The 22,526-nt window shown below is 42.8% G+C and overlaps 1 protein-coding gene across 2 annotated transcripts in view; it reads left to right on the plus strand.

Moving 5' to 3' along the window:
* The window catches only part of OSBPL5 (oxysterol binding protein like 5), a 173,945-nt gene that overhangs the window by 15,935 nt on the left and 135,484 nt on the right, over nucleotides 1-22,526 (plus strand). The window contains exon 1 of one of the 2 annotated variants that reach the window (XM_038139072.1): nucleotides 21,965-22,504. The exons of the other annotated variant lie outside the window; for it this stretch is intronic. The gene's annotated coding sequence lies outside the window, so the exon portion shown is untranslated. Of the gene's footprint in view, nucleotides 1-21,964; nucleotides 22,505-22,526 lie in introns of those variants that run through there. 2 annotated transcript variants of the gene reach the window in all.

Consider the following 22,526-nt stretch of genomic DNA (forward strand, 5'->3'; position numbering starts at 1 on the left):
TGAGTAGTTTTATCTAGCCAGGGACATGTTTTTAGTCTTCTTTCTTTTTTATTCATCTGCTCTGCATGGGCAACCCCTTATGCTTTGCTGAAATCTAAGGCTATGTAGAGTTAGCAAGATTGCTCTTCAGAGAGTACCCTGAGTGCCAGAGAAGTCATAGAGCCATGGAGAATGATTCCAGTGTGCCCTGCTTTCCAGCTGGGCTGGCAGAAAAGCTGTCCTGATGGTATATGTTGTACTGCAAGACAACCATCTTCTGGCTAAAACACAGCTCAGAGCTGGTGTACCCCTGCTGAAATGACCAGCATGACTCAGAAAGGCTCAAGCTTTGTCCTGGGATGGCTTCCACAAACAGGAAGCCAACCCTCAAAGAACCACACTGATGTGCACACACCCACTGCTAATTTGGGCACAGTAAATATCATCCTGACTCATCTGTTGGCTTTCTCTGCCACTCCTTCTGGAGGATGAGGACTGCAGGTTTTATGGATAGTGTTTCTAACAGGCAATCAAATGCTTCAAGCCTGCAGGAAAAGTCACATCCCCTTCTCACTACTATAATTTCTACATCATCCTGACTGAAAAAAAAAGGTATAGCTCTGGAAAATATCTAGAGGTAGGCTCCAAGGGGAACAATCTTTAAATTTATTTTTATTCTTGTAATTAGATGCCTGAGGAGGAACAAAAGTCTCTCTGTGAGAGTATAAAGTGCTTACCAGTTAATGAAATGGAATCAATAGCAGGAATGTTAAGTGATGACATTACGTTCTCCATTAATTTGCTTTGCACTCATTTATTGTGAACCTCTTAAAAGAGCTGGTGATTGAAAAGACATATGTCTTGAAAGCATAAGGATTTATTCTGGAAAAGCATCTGGTGTTAACAGTCCCATGTGAAAACCATCTAATTGTATCGTTGGTAGCACTGGGGTCCCATTTATCTTCTCCTTTTGCAATTCCAAGGTTTAGTTACATTTGTTTCTATTTGTACCAGCCAACCTCATTCAGGCTGGAGAAATGTTCCCTCTCTAAAAGGCTCTTTCCGGACAAAAAGGGCTGTAGGAAAAATGAGAGAGCTCTGTATTCTGGGGAGACATTTATCTCAGTTCTAAGGCTGGCACAAATCTTACAAATCTCCTAAATCCTCCATTTAAGCCTTCCCAGAAGAGTCCTGACTCTGAATGCTTCCAGGTGTGGGTTCCTTATGCAGGGCTGTGTTTCACTGCACAAGGCATCTCTAGAAGATGTGCCTAGAAGAAAAGCCAGAAGAATTAACGTAGCACAAAGTAGCACCTTCCCCATTTGTTTGCTTGTGGTTTTTAATCTCACCCCCAAAATCTTCTGGAAGTCAAGTGGGGAATCTCCAAACAAGAGGCAGCCAAAATCTCTATAAAGAAGGTGGCTTAACATGAGCTGTGATGGTGACCATGCTGAGCTGATGCCCAAGAGAAATGTCTAGTAAAGATGAGAAAGGCACACAATTTGCAGATAAAAGGCAGCATCCTAAACACAAAGCATTGTTCTCTTCTATATCCAGCACCTGCCTGCTGGATGTTTGGCCCAGCCTTCAGCTGCTACCCAAGGGATGGACTCTCTCTCCCACTTTGCTAAGTGAGCACTGAACTCAGGGTGAGCAATAGACCCAGAGTGGCTTCCTAGTGCATCCTCTGGTGCACTGCAGGTTTCAGAGAGCAAGCTTTGCCCAGGCTTTGTGCTAGGCATTTCTGGAGTGTCTCTGATGGCTTGTCTCCTGTTTTTTATTTTACTTCTCTATTTTTATTTTATTTCTCTTTGTACTGGACTAGACAGGATCCAGAAAAGGTTTTGCTTCTTTTTACCCTGCTTTTGGGATAAGGAAACAGGCCAGCACAGAAGAGAGGAGGCCAGCAGCAAGCAGTTTTCCCTAACATTTATTGAAACCTTTCAGCTTCAACAGCTCCACATGTGCCAGTACTGAACAATAAGTGCCAAACTAATTTTTTACAGGTGGATAAATGAGGTGCCTGAGTGTTTGCACATGTGCCCCATTTATTGCAATTGGCACTGTAACATATTAGCTCAAGCCATAGGCCCATGCCCTATGAAAGAAAGTGAGGTGGAATAAATCAGTGCAAAGCATTGATGCTCCTGAGGTAGATTTTTCCCAGCTAGCTGGATATCAAGTACTGCTAAAGCAGACTTCATGTAGCAGGGCAGAACAGGCCTGTCCAAGGCCCTGAATATCTAAGTACTCAGAGATTATTTTGAAGATTGTACTATGTGAAGGTTTATAGCTCCTGGGAAGAGGCAGGCTTTCCATCTGTACTCCTAAAGTCCCAGTGCAATGCCATACCTATCATAATTTTTCTTCCCTAAAATGAGGGATGGGACAAAACTAAGGAAAATTTTCCCATTTCAATGATCTTTTTGGAGTGGTTTAGTCATTCATTATTAATGGTAGCCAATTAACCAAACGGTTGCACACACTGAATTTCATCAAGGTTTAATGACAAATGCCATGGACTAACCACCATCTTAGTTCTGTAATTTGTCAACAATTCCAGTATTCCCCACTCATGCACATTACCCAAACCCGCAAAGGTGTGCGCATCCTCCCTGCCCACCCAAGGGGGCTTCCCCCACCCACAGCATCTCCTCACTTCTTTTCATCTCCCAAGGGTGTTTGTCTTCCACATCCCTAATCCTGTACCTCGATCCTAGGCCCTGCTCTGGGTGCCTGTGGAGGGTGCAGGCAGCAGTGGGAAATGGGGGCTTGCTGCTCTGGGAAGAGTTGCTTGCTGCTCTGGGAGGGGTGTTTGTGCTGGGCTGATTAACACCAAGCTGCTCCATGGTGTTCAGTCTAGAACAGAGCGAGAATAAAGAGGAGGCACTCTCCAGAGCCCAGTTTGACCCAGGAGATGAGACAGTGCATGCAATGAAATTTGAAGAGACTGTGGTCAATGTGGGTCTTCAGCCAGTGTGGCATCAGCCAGATGTGTGAAGCTGGAATTGCTTTTAATATAATATAGGCCTGAGGTGCTCACATTAGCCTTCCCTCCTTCTACCCTGAATGATGTCAAGGTTAAGAAGACCTTTATTTAGCTTTTCAAAAAGAGGTAGATCCTGAATACAGGAAGGTTTTGGGGTTTGAGGGGTTTTTTTCCCCTGTAGAAAATTCCAAGAGGATTTTCTGTGTTGGAAAATCACAAGTTGACTGAAGAATGGCACTGGGAAAACAAGGTGAAGATATGCAGCACTAGGCTGCCAGGAAACTTTCTGGCTTGCTGATTCTGTAAGTGTCCCATTAGAAACTAGCTCTGAAACAAGCTGTGCATCTTTTTATAATCTTGTCTTATAGGGCAATTTAAACACTACTTGATTATCAATTCTGATATCCATTATGTTGGAATGAATTAGTGTGCAATTTTGTGCAGTAGATAAAACTAGTGAGATCATATTCCTCTTTTATTTTTTCATGGGGATTTCTTAGATGCTGCTCCAGTTCCTGTAACTTGGAAAAGAACATAAAAGAATTTGGTGTGTTACAGAAATGAGCAATGTTAAGGGATAACCCACCCCATAATGGGGTGTTGTCTTATCTCAGCTTCACTTAAATGAGAGTGAAGCAACTACTTTGCTGAATTGCAGTATTTATTATTTAGACATGCAACATCCACTCTGTTACAGTAGTAACAGTCTAATACCAGCTCAGCCTGGCACTTACTAGCTGCTTCATTTATTTGTGGAAGCAATTTGTGTAATTCATTAAGTATCTTTCAATATAACACAAGAAGTTTGCTGCATTTTAGGTTTTTTTTTCCTAAGAATGTTTACTGTATTTTGGACTCTGGCTCTTGCAGAGTCATTTTCAGCTGATGGGAAACAGAGTAGGAAATGGGTGAAAAGACAAATTCTCTTTGTCCTAGTATAGCACAGTGTAATTTCTTGGTAAAAGATAACACCATTTGTTCTAACAGCTCATTGGCAGTAGCAATTTACCTTCTACCCTGGAGTATCTAATTCTGCCCTCTGACATGTCTTTTATACCACTGTAGTTTTAAGATTCTTGAGAGCATTTTGATTTAGGCACAAATGCAGCAATGTAATTAAATCAGGATGAAGCATCTACTTAAAGATAATTATGTACTTATATATGCTGCTGAAGATGACTTTCCTACTGATTTATGCAAGGGGATAATTGAGTCCAAAAATACCTATGAAATAAGGCAGGTATCTATTTCTTTTGAGATACCATATCCTATCTCCTCCTCTTTTTTCCGTATCTCTGTATATAAAACTATCTTTTTTTGATTTTTAAAGAATCAATAATGATGTTTCCTGCAGCTATGCTGATGTCCCTAAATTTATGCCGGTAAGTTGAATCTCCATATGCTTTCTATGATTCTCACTAGGCCTACAGTATCTGTTAAAGCTGTTTTGCTGCTTTACCAGATACTGTTAAAGAACAGAAGTTCAAGAAGATTTAGAACTTCTATTTAGCTTTTTTGTTGTTGTTGTTGTTCTATTTTCTGAAAAGATTGATGTCGACAGAGACTATTAAGTTTCAAATCTTTGGGTTCCTTCAGCCTTGTAATTAGTGATGATGGGACACCCGCTGCATTCACAGAATGTACCAAGCCTGCCAGAACCCAGGGAACTCTGCTCACCCCTTTAGGACTGCAGCCTCATTCTCTGTTTCAAAGCTGTAGAGTAACAAGGGAAGGCCAAAGCTTCTGGGCTTTCACAGCACGCTCTCATGCTGGACCACTTTATCCGTTTTCTACTGCTCCAATGTTTTCCAAAGCCCAGTGTGGGCAGACTGTTAGTCCCCCAGTGGGGCATCTGTTTAGGCATGGCTAACTGGTACCATCTGCAATTAGATGGTGCTTCCAGCCTGTTCCTGCCTAACACTCTTGTTCCTGGGATCCCAGCCCTGCAGTCACCGTTGCTGTTGGAGGGAAGAGGCCCTCTTGCTGGCACTTGCAGTAGAACACCTGAACAAAGCCCAGGGAACAATTTTTCTCTTCATTTCCAGGCACAGTGCTTTGCTGAGGGTTTATCTGAGTTTGTGGTTACTCCAAGCTAGGAAATAACACCTTGGTGTTGATGTATAAGATGGGAAGTCTTTCCACGTGGCAGGTTAACTTACAGTCCCTCACAATCTACAGCTACGGAGAAAAAAAAAGATAACCTGTGCCCAAGAAGTTGTTTAGTGACTGGATTGCTGCAGTCAGGACAATCAATGTATTCCTTATTTCGACGTTTATTAAAACACACTGCTTTTCCTGAGAAGTGGTGATAGTCAATGACAAATAATAACCCAAAATCCATAACAGGCCCTCTGACACACTGTTCTATACATCGTGCCAAGTGTGGGTATAATTCTACCCCGGTGCTTTGCTGCCATGGCCTTGAGCTACTCATTAATAGTTGTGCAAAGAGTGCCTAAAACATGGACGTGCCTAAAATGTGAGCACACCAGAACATGTGTTGATAGCCAAATTATGCGCACTGGTGCCACACACTTCACTGAGGCATGGATGAGTGTAGGTAGCTCAGTTTAGTTTTGCCTGGACCAACGTTTTGCCTTCCCAGGGCTGATGCATCCTGCAAGTGGGGCAGAGAGGCACATGGCATCCTGGGCAGCCTGTGCAGGGTACACAGGAGAGAGGATGCTCCCCTTTAGTACAGCTACACCTGGGGACTGAAGTGTTTCCTTCCTGCATGTCTGGCCAGGCAGCAAAGAGGGGATCCCTTCTGAGTCAGATGCAAAAAGAAGGCATACCCTGGTTTTGAGGGTGGAGATACCAAAGTGCAGGACAGGAAGCTCTGAAGCTGGAGTGTGGTGGGTTGGGAAGGTGCTCCCCAGACCTCTCTCTGGAGCACTGACCCATAGTTCCCAGTGAATCAGTGCTTCCAGGAGTGTGAAGCAGGATGCAGCCTATGGCAAAAATTGCAAGTGAAAGAGCTGCAAAAAGAAAACATGCAGAGTTCTTGAGGCCAGCTGAGAGCAATTTTTAAAAGAGGTCAGATGTAAATCATAATGTTTAGCCTTGGAAACATTGTACTCTCACAATCTGCTTTCATTTGAGTATTTAGAGAAACAAGGCAGCATGTTGGGGCCTCATTTTGGGTCAGGCTGCCTCAATATCATGAGTGAACAGTAATCATAAGATCCTGTCCCTTTAAATTAGAAAAGCCAGAAAATCTTGCTGAGCCTTCTTGTTATCACAGAGGTTTACAATTTATGTGGTATTTGTCTTTTAACCCTGAAAAAGGGGGTGACAGCAATGTTCAAATGTGCAGATAAGCTCTAATATAAAGAAAAAGCTCTCTGTGGACTCCAATATACAGATTTGCCTAAGAAAAAAATCCAGACTTATGCCATAATATGTATTTGGGAATTTATAAGAGGGAGATAATACTCTAGTTTGAAAGGGAAATAGGGGAGTTTGGAAGGCAATGTTTTCTCCACTGTCCAGACCAAGAGCCAGAGCAGGAGGACAATTCCCAGAACTGGTCCCATCAATTTAGCAAGACCTCATCTGCTCAGGAGCAAGCATTAATTGATGCTGATTGTAGCAATTTACTTATCCAGTGGTGAAAACAGATACACAACTCTGCCCTTTGGAATTAGATACTTGGATCTCCAGGCCAGGAAAGAAGCACATGGAGATGTGGACTCCTGAGCCACAGGGCAAGCACAGAAATGGAGAGAACTCTCTCCTTTATTTTCAGCTTCGTGGCAGTGTACATAGCAGCACTTAACTCTGAGGCAAAGAGGTCAGCCTTTGGCTCCTGCAGAGAAGAAATGAAGGGATCCAATAGCACAGCAATTCTTTAGTCCTCTTTTCTTTTTAAGCTATGCATGATTCATGGGTTACATTAGAATCTCTCCAGCAGAAGGCTGGATCATTAACGCACAAGTCCATTGGATACGTGACTTCTTTCTGCTTTTGTTACAAATCCCATTGTCTACCTTGCACACAGACAACTTTACCTGTGGCTCTCAGCACTCCCCATTTACAAGTAAATTCTCTGTGCTGCAACGTGTCATGTTAGATGCACCTCCTGTACAAGGAAACCACCTCCTGTGCAAAGAAACCCTACCACTTCAGGAAAATGGGCACTCATGACAGCAGTCAGTGTCCAGGAAGAGTTACACAGAGCAGCTTAACTTACACACTGGAGCAGGTTACACTCATGTAATTGCTGACCCTCTGCCTTTGGGCACAGAGCACAGCATCCATGCCACCTCTAGAGTACTACCAGCTGCCCTGGTGGAGAGGATGTCCTTCTGGCTTCCTTTTAGTTCAGGTTGCACAAAAGGATGTTTTGCGTTGAGCTTGAAGACCATCTCAGATTTTAAATATTTTTTTTTCACTCACTGTGTGTTCTCTTTGTGAAACAGTAGCTGCAAAACACATTACCAACTGTTGTCCAAGATGTCTGATTGGATAGTAAATAGCTAAAAATTAATAAATAGGCTGGGGCAGACAGGATGCAAATACCTATAAGTACCACATGGATCATCAGTGGAGTACAGTGTGATCAAAGGTACATTTATTTGCAATAGACTACACACAGAGGAAAATAAGATGTTTCTACTTGTCCGAGTGGCAGTAAATTTTCACACTGAATTCTGGGCTTGTATGTGTGTGAGTGCTCAGGATCAGACTTTTTTGCTAAATGTGCTCATTTTCTCAGCTAAGCTCCAGCCTACTCACTGAGTTAATACCCTACCTAGCAAAGCCTACTTGTCTTCCCAGCATGTTCCCCTGATAGTGGATAAAAAGGTGACTTTCCCTCTGCAGCTGAGGGAACCTCCATATGTGCCCCTGTCCTTTATGAATGGGGTTGCATGGCAGTAGGAATTGCAGTCCAGCCCTTTAGAGTGGTGCCAGAGTGAAATACAAGAGTTGTGCCCTGGAGTGCCACCACAGATGCATCTAAAAGCTGCCCACAAGCAAAGATAACATCACTGTCACTAGAAGTAAGATATTTTAATATAAACTTCCACCTTCATCCTTACTGCTCTTATAGGGACTATACAGCTGTTCAAGTGTGATTTTTTTTTTCTCCTCAGTTAGTAATTTCAGAAAATCAAAATACATGTTGGGAGAAGTGAAAGCTTACTGATTTGTGGTCATCTGGGACTAATCTCCTGCCCAGTCTCCAAAGAGATGTGCTTTTCAGGGCCAGGCAGCTGTATTTGCACAGAGGTTTTTGTGGGCTCACCACTTCTCAACAACTAGCTTCCAAAAGTCTCACTTGACTCCTACTTATAGGCAAAAAGAGCTGCAGAGCAACTAAGATTGGTTTGGTCTATTTTTGTCCCAGAAGGTGTCACTGAAGAGCCAGGAAAGGTGCAAGTTTAGTATTAGTTTTAACTGGGATCTTAACTGCAGCCTCAGGAGGTAGAGCCTGGAGGTTGGAAGCAATTTGGAGTCACAGATTCCTGTGCCTGCTGTGGACTGATGATCTGGGGAATTTTGCATCACAGAATAAATAAAAAAAACCTCCCTGAAACTTGCAATGCTGTACTATTCCTCAGCTAAGTCATCCCACATTCTGTAGCAAAACAAAACCATTCTTGGGAGGGGGTGGTGGGAGTTTGGAGGTGTTTTTTTATAACATACCTTCAAAGGATTGTGTTCATCTTCTTGCTCTTTGCTCTATATCTGCTGTGTCAACGTTACATTATAAATAACACATAATTTTAAATAATATAATTTAAGATAATTTTATTGTCTCAGTCTTTAGGCCTTTTCTTAAGAAAAGGAGGAAGAGCTGGGATTTCCAATTGCTTTGCTGTGATTTATTATGCATTATTGGTAGACGTGGAAGTAGCACAGATTTGGCAATGATGTAAGAGGCCTCAGTCAGCTTGTACTGTGAATTCCACAAAGAACAAGTTATACACAGCAAGCTGGGTCTCTTTGTCTCCATTTGGAAAAGGTAGTTCGAGTTACTGTTTTAAGTCTTTTCTCCAATGTTAAGCATTTTAGAATTTAGAATTGATCTGATACATAAAGCAGATTTATGAAGGCTACTCATGTCCATCATGGGTATTGGAAAGAAATTCACCACTGATGGGGCCAGAATAGAAAACCCTCTCAAAAGGATATTAAATGTTCTGCTTTTAGCCAGTCTCTTAACTACTGAAGACTAGGCTGTGATCTGATCAGATGTGGGGGGTAAGATTATCCTACACCAGTCTACTGCTGGGTGCTGATTCCTTCCCCAGAAACATCTGTCTGAGGCAGGGTAATGGACTGGATTATTGCATCCATGTTCCCATTCCTGGGCTTTAAAGAAAGTAATTGGAGGGTCTTAAAAAAAGAAAAAAAAAAAAAAAAGGGAAAAAAAAAGGGTGGGTTAGGTGATGTTGAGCTCTATAGCTGGTAGATTTCTAGCCAGTTCTCTGCTCTTCAGAGTATTGATATTGCAGATCTCCTCCTTTCCTCTAGTTTCCAATAGCATGCTCTCAGCTGAATTGGTTTGTCTTGTCTATAGATTAATACAGCACAGCTCTTTGACATATTGTAGCTCTCTGAGGTAAGAGAACACAGGAGGGAGAATACATTTTTCCCTGACAAAGCTATGTCAGGTTAATTCCTCCAACATACTTCCAATCCACGGTTTGAATCAAGAAATATGAAAAAATATTCCACAGTCACTAAAAAGTGTTTCCTCTTGTTTGATAAAAGCCACTCACAATTTCACTTTAGTGAACATTCAAATATTTTTCCTAACCTGCTCAGCACTAGATGAACCACAAAGCAGCTGCAAGTACTTTCAATGGCAGGAATACCATAAGCTCATGAAATGTATAAGAAAAATTTATTTTGTTTCAATGAGAGGAAAATGAGCTCAAAACTCCACAATTTTAACAAGGTAATAGAGTGTACACAGTGACATTCTGCTAAAAAGTTTGGTGTTCTGTACATTGAGGGAGTAGAGCAGAGACTTGCTTGTTTCAGTGCTGGAATTTTTCCATTTAATCTTTCCTCTGGCAGATCAGCACGGAGATTACATAGCTTCTGTGCATTGTTATCCACAGAAATAAAACCTATAAGAATTTGTTCAGCCGTACTCCCCACTTTACTGATCCATTTTTTATTTCAGCTGCTAATCTGCTAAGGATTTCAGCCTTTAGCTCAGGGTTATCAGGACGGCATTGTGAGTGGATAACATCTGTTTCAGCTTTCATCCATCTAGAACACAAGCATTAATCACTAGAAATGGAGTGTGAAATGGAAAGAAAAGTTAAATGCACATTTGATTCTGAATGCTCTTGGAGAAAACCTCTTTCAGGACCTGACCAGAGGGAGAACTTCACTGCACTATAACTGGGTTTGCCAGTGCATCTAACACAAAAAGCTAGTCATTATCTGATAGAAATTCTGCTCATTTCAGTTTATTTTAAAGACACAAACCTTGTTCTGTATAATTTAAAAGAAATGTTTAAAACAACTAATCCCAAAACAGTGCATCTGTTCAGCTGAATTTGGTTGTGGTAATCAATAAAGCTTCTCTTTCCATGCTTTCTGTGCCCCAGCTCACACCTGGAGCCCTCAGCTGTGGCAGCCTCATGCTGCAAATGGGTAGCTGTGGCCATGCTTTCTGGGGGTGCTGAGGAATATATAACAAGGACTAGGAACAATCTGGGACCATGACACACTAAGCTGACTCAGTAGGCCTTTTCCATCCTGAGTTTCTAGATTTTCACAGATGCTGTAAGGAAATGTGTTGATTTTCTACTGGTCTGGCACATGTCATGGGAGCTAGACTCTTAATTTTTAACTCCAAGAACAATGATCAGCCCTGCCTTGATGGGAGCAATTAAGCACGAGATACTGTGACCAGAGTTAATTTGGGTTTTTTCTGAGCATGTGTACTTCTCTGACAGTTGCATGGGAAATGTTTACAGCCCAATGGGCTGGATTTGCTCCATTTTTTGAGGATTTATGTGTGCCAGGTACCCTCTCTGCATTGGAGATCATGTTGGGTGGTGGCTCTGGAAAGCTGGAGATGGAAGATGGCTATATTGAGACCTAGCTGAGGATACATGTTTAATATGTATCCCCTTTTACAGAGGATATTTCCAGCTTTGCTTGTTACACCACTGTATGCTCAAAAAGCAGGCAGTAATTATCTTCTGAACCTTTCAGAGAAGGCTTCTCCCAGAATTCCTCCAAAACCACAGAATGTAGTTTATCCACAGCGGTCAATGATACCTACTTCTGTCATTTTAAAACCTCTTTTTCATCAGCAGACAGTGAGTTTGTCAAGGCATAATTTCTGTGCAGTGCAACAAATTCAGCAGATTACCCGTCTCTGTATCCTTTATCATTCTTTTCCCTTGTCATACTTTGAGACAAAGTGTTCTCAGCATCTTGATCTCTTGAAGTCCCTGAAGAAAGCCATTATAGCTCATTAAAAACATCCCAACAACCCTTGCCCATCCATCAGGTCAGTGCTATAGCTCTGGAAGCATCCTGTTTCCAGATCCTGAGAAGGATGTCTCTCTGGGGACAAGAGAAAAACCTGTTAATGAGAGTATTATTTCTCTAGCATTTCAAAGCTGAGCCCAACCTTAACCTTTGCATAAAAATTATTTCATTTGGTGCCCTCCCTCTGACTTGCTGTTTAACTGTAGGTAGGCTTAAATACATTTATTTTATGCCAAACCTGCTCTGTATTCTGGGAAGTGTTTCTGCAGGTTCTTTGGTCCTTTGATTTCCTTGTGTGCTTTGGTAAGAAGTGAAATAGTTAAGGTTTACTCATTACAGTCACAATACTTGTCAGCTTGGCATCTTTTCAAGTGAAGGGAATGTCATGCAGGAGAGATCAGTTCAGTCCCTCCTCAAACTCGGCTGATCAACATGGGATAGTTACAATAGAAAGGGAAAGAGAGAGACTTTGAACCTCTCTAATTAAACCAGCAGTAGTTCCCAGGAGGACACTTTGTGCCTAAAAAGCAAGGCCTGTCTTTTTTTACTGTATATTGCTGCATTTGCTTTAAGCTATTCTGACAAGATCCAGTCTTCACCTAAAATCAGAGTGTCCACCCTGGTCTAACACGAATCATCTCATTAGACCAGTATAACCAGGAGAAAAACAACTGCACAGACAAGCTCACAGATATCTATTTATATTCTCTTTGCATTTAGAAAGATCCTTCCCCATTCTATCAACAGATAAGAATTTGCTCTTACAAGTGAGGTGAGAATATGCCAAGCAGCTACCAAACATTGAATCCTTTGTGTTTTCTTGAGCTGATGACATTTACCTGCGCTTTGAGTAAGAACTGAGAGTCTGTCACCTCCCCAGAAAGTCCTTTGCTACCTTTCCATCCCCTGCTTCCCTCTACCAAGCAAGATTTTCTTTCTGTTAAAAAAAAAAAGAGGAGGGGGAAAGAGAAATTATTTGCCTTATGCTTTTTGGGTTATGATGTTCCTGCCCCTCTTATAAAAAAGACATATAAACACATTTCTTACTTGGTTTTAGGCAAAAGGTTTAGGCAAAAGCCTAAACACAGAATACTATCTCTGACTGATTTATTTTTTCTATAAACATAACTCTTCTTTGCAGGTCTTTTTAGATTTGAAAATTTCTTCCATTCTGAACACTGGTGCTTTCAGAAACCTCTTGTGAATTTTAAAGGGAAAATCTAAGGAACTCACAGGAAAGCAATAGAGAAGGAGTCAGTGACTGTTTTTCTGTACAAGTGCTGAAGTGCAATATTGAACTGAAATAAAATATTGTTATTTATATCAGAATAGGAGTAACTGCAGTTCTAGACATGGTAGATAAGACATCAAGAGTATAAAATGTATGTAAGCAAAGTCTGTGAGAAATATTTCATTCTGCACATGAAGAACTGAAGTTTGCAAAGAGAAATTCAGCATCTGAGGCCAGAACCAGGACCTAGTCTGGAGAGGATGTTCTTTTCCTCACCAGATCCTCCTTTCCTTCCTTTGAGTTCTACGTTCTGTACCAGCTCAGAGAACAGACTTCTTGAAACTACTTAGTATTCACCATAGACATCAGCCTTGCAATTTTGTGAAAAGTAACATCTGTTCAGGGAGAAACTGTGTACATGTATAAGCAGGTTTCCAAGACATGTATTTCAGAGAAGAGGAAAAAAATATCCCTAAAAATTACCAGCCTATTTAACATAATCTGGTGACTCAGAGCAATCTTCCTGGGGAACGAAAAAGAATAAGTGATGATGTCCAGACCCTCACCTGACACCAAGTGTCAGCTCCTTTACAGACCTACTCCATTATGGTTTTGTTTCCTGATAAAAAGAATTTCCTGTCAGTGGCAAGTGCAATTTTTCAAAACCAATCTATATGGTGGATTTCTTCCCTCTGGCTTTAAGCAGCAGAGCCTTGCATCACTGTCATTGCTGATACAGGCATCCTTTGAGCTTTCTGACTGCACCCAGAACTGCTGAGGTTCATCTGCTTTCACTGGGCAGTTCGACACAGCTGTGAGGAACACGAAGTTTTGCTGCAGAAGCACAAGCTCGCTGAGATGCTTGGCACAGCTCTGATGAAAATAGGATAAATTTGAAGGTTTTAATATGACTCCACACCTGTGAAGGTTCATTTGGATTTTGTTCTGCTTAAAAAACTTCTTTTCCCAAGGGTTACTTGAGGTACTTTTGAAAAGCACTATCAAATTAGCTCACCATATTCAAATGTAATTATTTGTTTCACTCTGAGATCAGCTACAGAGAATATTTTATTCTACCCATTATTCTTTTCTCTTCTTTGTAGCCATTGGGAAGCAGAACAAGGATTAATTGCATGTCAGAGAGTCTCCTGTTCCGGGTAGCAAGAGATCATTGATGGTCTTGAACTCTGGTTTCATCCCTATATACTTGATGAACATTACTCCTTTAATTGTACACATATAAGTAATAACACTCTTAACTGACACATTTCATATATTTGTGTCTTTTTGCTATTTCTCGGTCAATGTAACCACAGGTAGCATTTGTTGTTCAAACCTGTGGTATGTTTTTCACTGATGGCCTTTTAAAGGACATTTGTTCTTACAAGTTGGTCTTACTTTTAATGCCTGTATCTTTACCATTAGAGTTCAAAGTGAAAGGCTGCTACATTTAACACAGTTCATCTTCAAAACAGTGGCACGAAACCACCATGTGACAATACGTGATTGAAAAAAGCAGCCTTTGGCCTCATGGCAAGGCTTGTACCCAGTGGAGGCCTGGTGGAACGTGGGGCCATGGTGTTCCAGCTGTGGGATCTGCTTCCAGCAATGTCCCACATGGGTTAGCTGCTCCACACAGCTGTTTTCCCCTGGGTGTGAAGAGGGACAAATATCCTGACCTTCACAGCCAGGTATAATTGAGGGAGCATAACACAGAAGGGCTAAACAACATGCTCCGAGGCTTGTGCAAACCTAAGGAGCTATTACCAGTCAGCAGATAAGATGACATGTTATCCTAAAATCTGTGTCTTTGCATTCAGGGTATTTTTTTCTATCAGTATCTCCTTTGTTTTTTTTTTCAGTCAGCAGCCTCTTAGTTTCTCAGATGTCACTCTCTTTCTTTTTCAGACAGATCAGCAATGTGGTTTTGAGGCAAATATCCAGATAGTTTTTATTTACTGCTCTTTGATTCACAGCCAGAGCAGCCTCAGAGTACATGCACCTGGAATCCTTTCAGTGAGTCAGCATGGGAAGATGCACTCTAGGAGCATGCCTAATTTGCTGCAGTTGTTGATGGATGCTGACTTGATGGAACCAGACTAAAGCTCGTCCAAAGCCAGTTCTCTGAAATGCAAATAGTGTGCATGTTGCATCCTCACTACCAATTTCCTTGCCTTACAGATGTGATTCTGCTTGCTAATGCAGCGACAGCACAAGAAAGTCACACACCACAGCAAGCCTGGTTTCACTGTATGAAGGGATCAGGAGACACAGTCACTGACAGGGGGACAATACAGTTCATCAGGGCTGAAAACAGCTAGGACACAAATAGTTTAATTCGCAAAATGATGGAGCAACTACCTACAGTTCTCTGTGGTCACCATCAGGTCACCCATGGGGACCTCGGCTCCCAAGGTATTATCACACTATTTCAGGACTCCAGTAGTAGCTAAATCAAGCTATCCTCTGTAAGAGGGCCTTTGTGTTTGGACTGCAACAGCACAGGTCTAATCAGTGACTCTGGGATCAAATCAGGTTCTTTGTGGCATAAAAGGGACAGAAAATTTGCTCTGGAACAAACCTTTATGTGCCGTCCTTTTGGGCTGTAAGTCAGTGCATGGTCTTTGATAGTGTTAGATCTGTTCTCAGGAACCATTTTTCATCCAGGCTTCAGTATTTTGTGTTTTATTTCTATAATTGTAACTTGTGACTAACACTGGACAGGTCTCCCTCTTTGAAGCAAAAGGATGACAAAAATACTGGCATCCCTCTGTGCAGACAAGCCAGATGCCCTTCAGAAGCAGCAAAAAAATATTATTGTACTTTTTCTTCCTGATCTCCTTCAAGCCCCTGTGGGAGTTCACTGGAGGCATCAGCAATAACAAAGACTCCTTAAAATGAATTGTAACAGCCAAGGAGACTTTGCTTGATCACAAATGGAGCCAGAAGATGAATTTCAGAGAGAAGAGCAGGGAAGAAGCTGTGAGAAGTTCCATAATTTATTAGAGATGAGCTGGCTACAAGAATGCATCAAGAGTCAGACAAAATAAAAAGGGTCAAGAATGAGAACAAACACAACCTGGGAAGCAGCTGCAAGCATGGGAATATGATACAATGTTATTACAAAGCTACTAATAGAGCTGATTTGTGACTCTCTGGCCTGACCTTCAGATCAATAGTATACATTGAGTGTCAGGAACTAGATTCAATCATCTGTAATTCAAAATGCCCCTCTCTGGAGAGAACAAAGTAGTAAACAAATAGGAATTAAGCTGTGATTTCTGTCTGTCCAGATGCAGATCTATCTATGGACAGAGTATTGATCAGTCAATACATAACTAAGTATGTGTGCAGACATTGGTTATGGCCCACATGAAGATCTGTATGTCTATGTTTATGAGTCTGATAGAAGAATCTTTTCTAGAAATACCTGTCTTGGATTGGGTTTGCATGGCCAAGCTTTTGGTAGCATGGGGGCTACAGAGGTGGCTTCAGGGAGAAGCTGCTGGAAGCTTCCTCCCTGTCCAGCAGAGCCAGTCCTTGGCAATCTGGAGATGGAAGTGTTGCTGACCAAGGCTGGACCAACTAGAAATGGTGGTAACACCTCTGTGATAGCATATTTTAGAAAAAGAGAAAAAAAAAAGTGATTGCACAGTTGTAATTGTGGCCAGAGAAGAGTGGGATGAGAACATGGGAGAGGAACGGCCCTGCAGGCACCAGGGTCAGTGCAGAAGGAGGGGGAGGAGGTGCTCCAGGTGCCAGAGCTGAGATTCCTCAGCCTGTGGTGCAGCCCATGGTGAAGCAGCTGTGCCCCTGCAGGCCACGGCGATCCACAGGGATGTAGAGATCCCACTGCACACCAGAGCAGGGGGATGCCTGAGAGGAGGCTGTGACCTGGGGGAGGCTCACAGAGAGAGGACCCACTCTAGAGCAGCCTTTCCATCGTGAAGAAGCCCCATGGAAGTGACCCATACTGCAGCAGTTTAGAAAGGACAGCTGCCCAGGGGATGGACTCACATTGCAGCCATGCTAGAACTTGATTTACACAGGTATTTATATGGTCAGATTGGATGGGACTCTGATCAACCTGACGTAGCTGAGGATGTCCCAGCTCATTGCAGGGAGGCTGGACTGGCTGACCTTTCAAGATCCCTCCTAACCCAAACTATGCTATGATTCTACTTATGGATATGTTTACATGAATGTTTTTGTTTTGTCCTTTGAGACTTAGTAACAGCTAGATTGCTCTGTAATTAGCTTGAAACCTGACCAACAACAAGGGCTATTGGAATGTTTTTGAATACCAAATTGGTTTTGTGTCATGTCTTATCAAGGGTTTTGAAATCTAGCCCAGATTTCACTGGACAATTTGTCAGATCCTGGATATCTCGGCTGCTTTCCAGCCTGCTGCAGAAGGAACCTTGCTCACCAGATCAGCTCAGCATCTTGGGGTATTCTCTGAGATGATACTTGCAGTTAGTTACTGGCCAGGCCTGTGGGAGCAAATCAATGGCAGCCAAACTCTTTGATCTATTTTTCATAGATCAAAGCCATAATGGCAGAATTCAGTTTAACTTGCTGGCTTAAACATTTGGAGGAAAATAAAATAGGTCCATGGTGCTTGATATGATCTGGCTTCAGCTGAACAGTAAGAAATTAGGAACTTTGGTAGTCACAACTAAACATCATTTCATTCCAGCTGTAGCAAGATCCGTGTATGTGGAACAGTTTTACTTCCCAACACAGACCTTAGTTTGGGATTCCTGAATGAGTCCCCTTGAGACAGAAGTTTACATTGGTGAAGGTGCAGGGTAGGGAAAGTTAGGTCTGTCCTAGAAGTCTTGTTTAATATAAGATACCTAAGATCACAAACAATTTCTCTGGAATGAGGTCTGGGGTGAAGTAGTTGAAATGGCATTGCATTTAGATTCCTGAAAAACACCCTTGAGGCTAAAGTTATGGAAAGCAGGGCACTATCCAAGCATCTGATGAGTTGGCTAGAGAAAATAAACCAGGTAAGAGCATCTGGGATATTTTATCTTGTTACTGGCAGGTCTTTAAAGCTGCCTATGAAGCCTGTGCTACAAGCTCCTGCTGGAGACCTCTCCTGAAAGCTTGTTGGCAAGACCAACAAAGCTGTGAGAGGCTCATGAGCCCTTTGGAGACTTGGCCCATGGGGTGAAATTGCTAGCCAGATAACCTCTTTGCTGTAACCCAAGCCCAAGCATGGACATGTGAAAGCTTTCTGACCACAGTGTGTGAGTAAAGAAAGATTTTCAGGTCATTTACTTACTCCATCTTCTGCAGTGCTGTTCCAGGCAGGGATCATGGCACTAACATGGCCAACATCCATCATTCAGAGAAATGTCTCCTAAGATGAGCTCAAGGCAGACCATAGGGTCTACTGCAGACAGGAGACAACACAGCAGAAAAGGAGATGGAATACAGAGCAGCAAGATCTAAACAAGGTCTCAGAATTGTGTTATCTGCCCACCTCAGCCAGACTAAAAAGAAGGATGGGAGCTGACCTCTGATACTGTACAGTGAATATATTAGCCAGGAAAAAAAATCTTGTTAGCAAACCAGTCAGGGAAAATCACCTCTTCTCACAGAGACAGAAAAGAAAAAACAAACAAACAAACAAAAAAACCCAGTCAGAAACATCATCTCAGCAGGGAACACACTAACAGAAAGGAGCTACCACAGCAAACAGAAGTCTGCAGTATCAAAACACTGGCATCCTGCTCCTTTTGAAGCTTGCCCACTGCCAGCTGCAAAGTCTTCACACTGCTGCTTTTATGCTCTGCAACGTGACACGAAGCTCTTTACAGAGTAGACACTCCCTGTACCTCTTACTGGGTCCCAGGTTTCAGCAGTAATCAGTCACTGGAAATCTTCTTCTACCTTTTACCACAAGAGGACTCCAGTCTCCAGTGGCTCCCGGGGAGATGGTTGTGGTTTTTCTAACTAACTTCTCCAGAGACCTGTTCCAGCAAACTAGCAATTAGGATCCTGGTTTAGGGCAGCCCTGTTTTTCAAAATGTAAAATGAACAAACATGTTTTTTTCAGAGCTCTAAACAGACAGACTGCTATTTGTTAACAAGAAACTCCCGCTCTATCCAGCTATGACATCAAATATTTTTGCTAAGGAACATTGCACTGGAAAACACTTGTGGGTAAAAGTGATCTTTTTCTTATCATTCATTGTATACAGCTGTGTTGCAGCTTATGACTAATGATAAAGCCCCATGTTTAATAACATTTTTTCACTCATTTGTTTTAAGCTTCCTGCTTCTTGTCTCACTATGTACCATGAGCTTAAGGGCAAGTATCTCACAATGCTAACAACCTTTCATATGATGTCTGATTAATGTGGTTATGGCTCTAGAGTCATTGCAGTAATTATAATGGTAGAAATATGATCCTCTCCATTTTCATTTTAATAGAGGCCAATAAATATATCTTACGGCTTTTATGGCATTTAACTATCTAGCCATGAAGGGGAGCTTGTAGAACAATTGTAACTATGTTGTGATATATAGGAAAGCATAAAATGCAAGTCTGACAGACTCTACAAAATGGGCATGCATTTACAGTTCACATAGGTGGGATCTGATCTCTGCTGGGGGAAGAGGAGCTCATTCAGCAGTTGTGAAAGGTGGAGGATTGAAAAGGAAGATGCAGGGAAAGCACTGCAACGATTTCCTTGGCAGGCCGCTGACCTGAGAGAACTGAATGCTCTGTCTGTTGCTGCTGCTCACCTGCCTGTCTGCATTTACCACAGTTTCTAGACGACACTGATACTGTGTTGCTGCACATCTCCAAGGGTTGCCATAAAAATATGTGAGATAGTGCTTTTCAGTGTTCTGACTATTAAGGTCTTCGAGTTGCATTATTGGATTGTAAGGACTGGAGTAACAACAGCTGAAACAGCCTGACTAGACTCTCCCAGCACTAGAATTAAAGCTTATTGTGCTTTGCTGCTTACCCTGTTTATGGTAGAGTTCACACCAGTTTACAAGCCCTTTTAAGACAGAATTTTGTTTCTGTGGTAGGAAAGTTTAGTGTTGCAAACACTGGCAAATGCCCAAAGGAAATACCACAGCTGCAGACCCCCTGAAAGGAATGCTGATTTCTTGCAAAGGAGAGCTGAAGCCAGAAGGGTCCTCAGCCCTAACCGCAAGGTATATCCATCAAAGAGCTTCTATCAAAGGGATATGTGATATCTGGGGGGCACTGATGAATTAGCTTTAAGCTAGGGAGCTCAGGTGGCTTTAGGACACAGCAAAGCTCACCCCAAATGCACAGCTGGGTTACGACCTCTGTACTCCACATCTACCCACTTAGGGTTTTATGATACACACCTCAGGTGTATCTGCATGGACTGCAGGCAGCACACAACCAGCAGATGTGTTTTCTGAATGGCTGTTAACAGAATAGACAGTAGAGGGCTGTGAAAAATGGTTTTCAAAAATATTAGTGTTGGCATTGCTTACTCCCCACATTCCCGTGGGGGACTTATAAGGGGGAGAACAGATCTAGGTCCCAGCTTCGACAGACAGACAGGGAAGTGATGGATTGCTCTAACCCAGAGTTGGGTCCCATCTGGTGCAAGGTCTGAAGACACATCAAATTCAAGTTCAGTGCTCCCTGGACCATAAGAAATGCCATGGCTGCACTATGCAAAGCATCAGTGTGAGGTAAATTTTCTCTCATGGTCCAGTTTATGGACAAAATTTTGACAATTTAACTGACAAGTATTTTGTTCTGTGTATCACTAATGCCTCATGCACTGTCCTAGAGCACACAGGAAAACCTAATGTATTATTTTTTTATCAGGGTCTCTAACTGTTTGGACAGAAATAATTTTGGATCCTCAGTTTTCCATCAAATGAGTGCTGTGTAACAGTGTGTTAGTGAACAGATGAAACCCTGGTAATCATGGAATGATTGTCTGATAAGAAAATAATTTAGTAGAAATCTTTAGCCAAAACACTTTTAGAAGGGTTTTAAAAAATGTTCAAAATGGAAGTCCCTGGGAGGTGAACTCTAAGCCACACCGAGATTCATGCAGGATGCTAAAAATTGTAGATCTCTGTACCAAAGTAGCTGAGAAGCCATGGTGGGACAAAGCCAGTCTGGATACAGACAGCTGGACCAATGTCAAGTCCATGCTTTAGTTAAAAAGGCATTTGTACCATACAAGGTGCTGGCAAATTATCTGGCTGCATTTGAGTCTTCCAGCTCTAAAAGCAGAAGGGTGAAGGGAGTGGAGGACACAGAAAGGACCCCAGTGTGGCCTGGAACAGACAGGACAGGAGGCAGCAGGGAGAGTGAGAAGGCAGCATGAGGCAGGGTGAGCTGCTTCATGCTCTGAGAGGATGGCTCAGCCTGGCAGTGCCCTGAGCCAGGGTGATGAGAGGCCTTGGCATCTCCATGCAGTGCCCTGCCCCATTGCACAGTACAAGCTTGCCCTCAGGGTTAAATTTTGGTGAGGATTAAGTGAAAATCCTGACCAACTTGAAGGCAGCTGGAATCATGACAACCCTCCACACCTTGCAGATGATGGCAGAAATCACAACAAATACAGGTGAACTTAGAATCACCTGCCCTGTGCAAGTGATTCAGGGGCTCATTTAATGGGTAGGGAAGGGCTGTAGTGACTCTTGGATAGCAGGGACAGCTTAGGCTGGGTGAGCTGTTCATTATTTATGCTGTGTTTATAGTGCTTCTTTCCAGGAAAAAGCAAAAATAGATGGTGACTTCTGCTTCCAGCACCATGCTCTACTCCTAGCTAGGTACAGTGCATTCTGCTCTAGGAGAAAATCAGCTACCTCTCCTGGCATTGAGCTCACTAGGAGAAAATCAGCTACCTCTACTGGCATTAGGTCTGTGGATATCAGTGATGCAGGGTGAAGCCTTGTAGTGCGTGCATGGGCTGGAGTTGGCTGGAGGCAGCAAGTGAGAGAAACTGTGCCCTGGTCCAAGCTGAGCTTGCATCTTGGGATGAATTCAGGATTTTTCTTTAAGATCTGGGAGACCTTTTCAAGTAATGAGTTGCTTCTTTTTAATGCTGGAAGCTGGCTTCCTGTGTAGTATGAGGAACATCAGAGCTAGTGCTCTTTGCCTTGGTTCAGCCCCTGCACACACTAAAGAGAAAAAGGATCTGCCTTTTCTGTGAAGGGTGGGGTAGTAAAACATTTCAGGCACATGATTTAATGCTTCTGGTTTCAGAAGCATGAGTCTGAGCTTCGTGCTGTATTTTGCACCAAAGCTTCAGCTGTACATGGATGATTCAGACTTTAGTGATGCAAGTCAGGCTCGTGTTGGTCACATTTATCCCCTCACATGATTTTTGGTTTCAGAAAGTTTGGGTGCCTTGTAACTTGCTACCCCTCTTCCCATGGAGATGAAGGAGGTGTGAAGTCCTATTTGGTTCCTGTTCTTGGTCCAGCGCTGAACCGTGAGACCCTCAGAGTGGAGGAGAGAGGAAGCATCAGTCAAATGCGTGTGGCTGGGTCGTTTTCTGCCGTGATGCTTTACCAGATATTCTGCTGCCTGTAAAGTCATGCCTCCCCCGAAGGGCAGGCAGGCTGAGACCAGGGATGCGATGATTGGACCGTCCTCCTCGTCTGGAGGAGCTTAGGGGTCCGTGCTTGCCATGGGATTGATTTTTTGCTCTGGATGCACAGGCGAGGCTGGGAGCGTGCCCAGCTGCGTGTCAGGGCTGCATATTGCATGGGCGCCTTTGAGCCACGGCGTCGGCGGAGGCGTGTGGCTGGATGCTGAGACAAAGTGCTCCTGCAGCTGCCGGGCTTCAGCGCGGTGATTCCTCCAGGTTGGCTTCTCTCCATTATCTT

Source organism: Motacilla alba, chromosome 5 (assembly GCF_015832195.1).
Source record: "Motacilla alba alba isolate MOTALB_02 chromosome 5, Motacilla_alba_V1.0_pri, whole genome shotgun sequence".
NCBI lineage: Eukaryota > Metazoa > Chordata > Aves > Passeriformes > Motacillidae > Motacilla > Motacilla alba.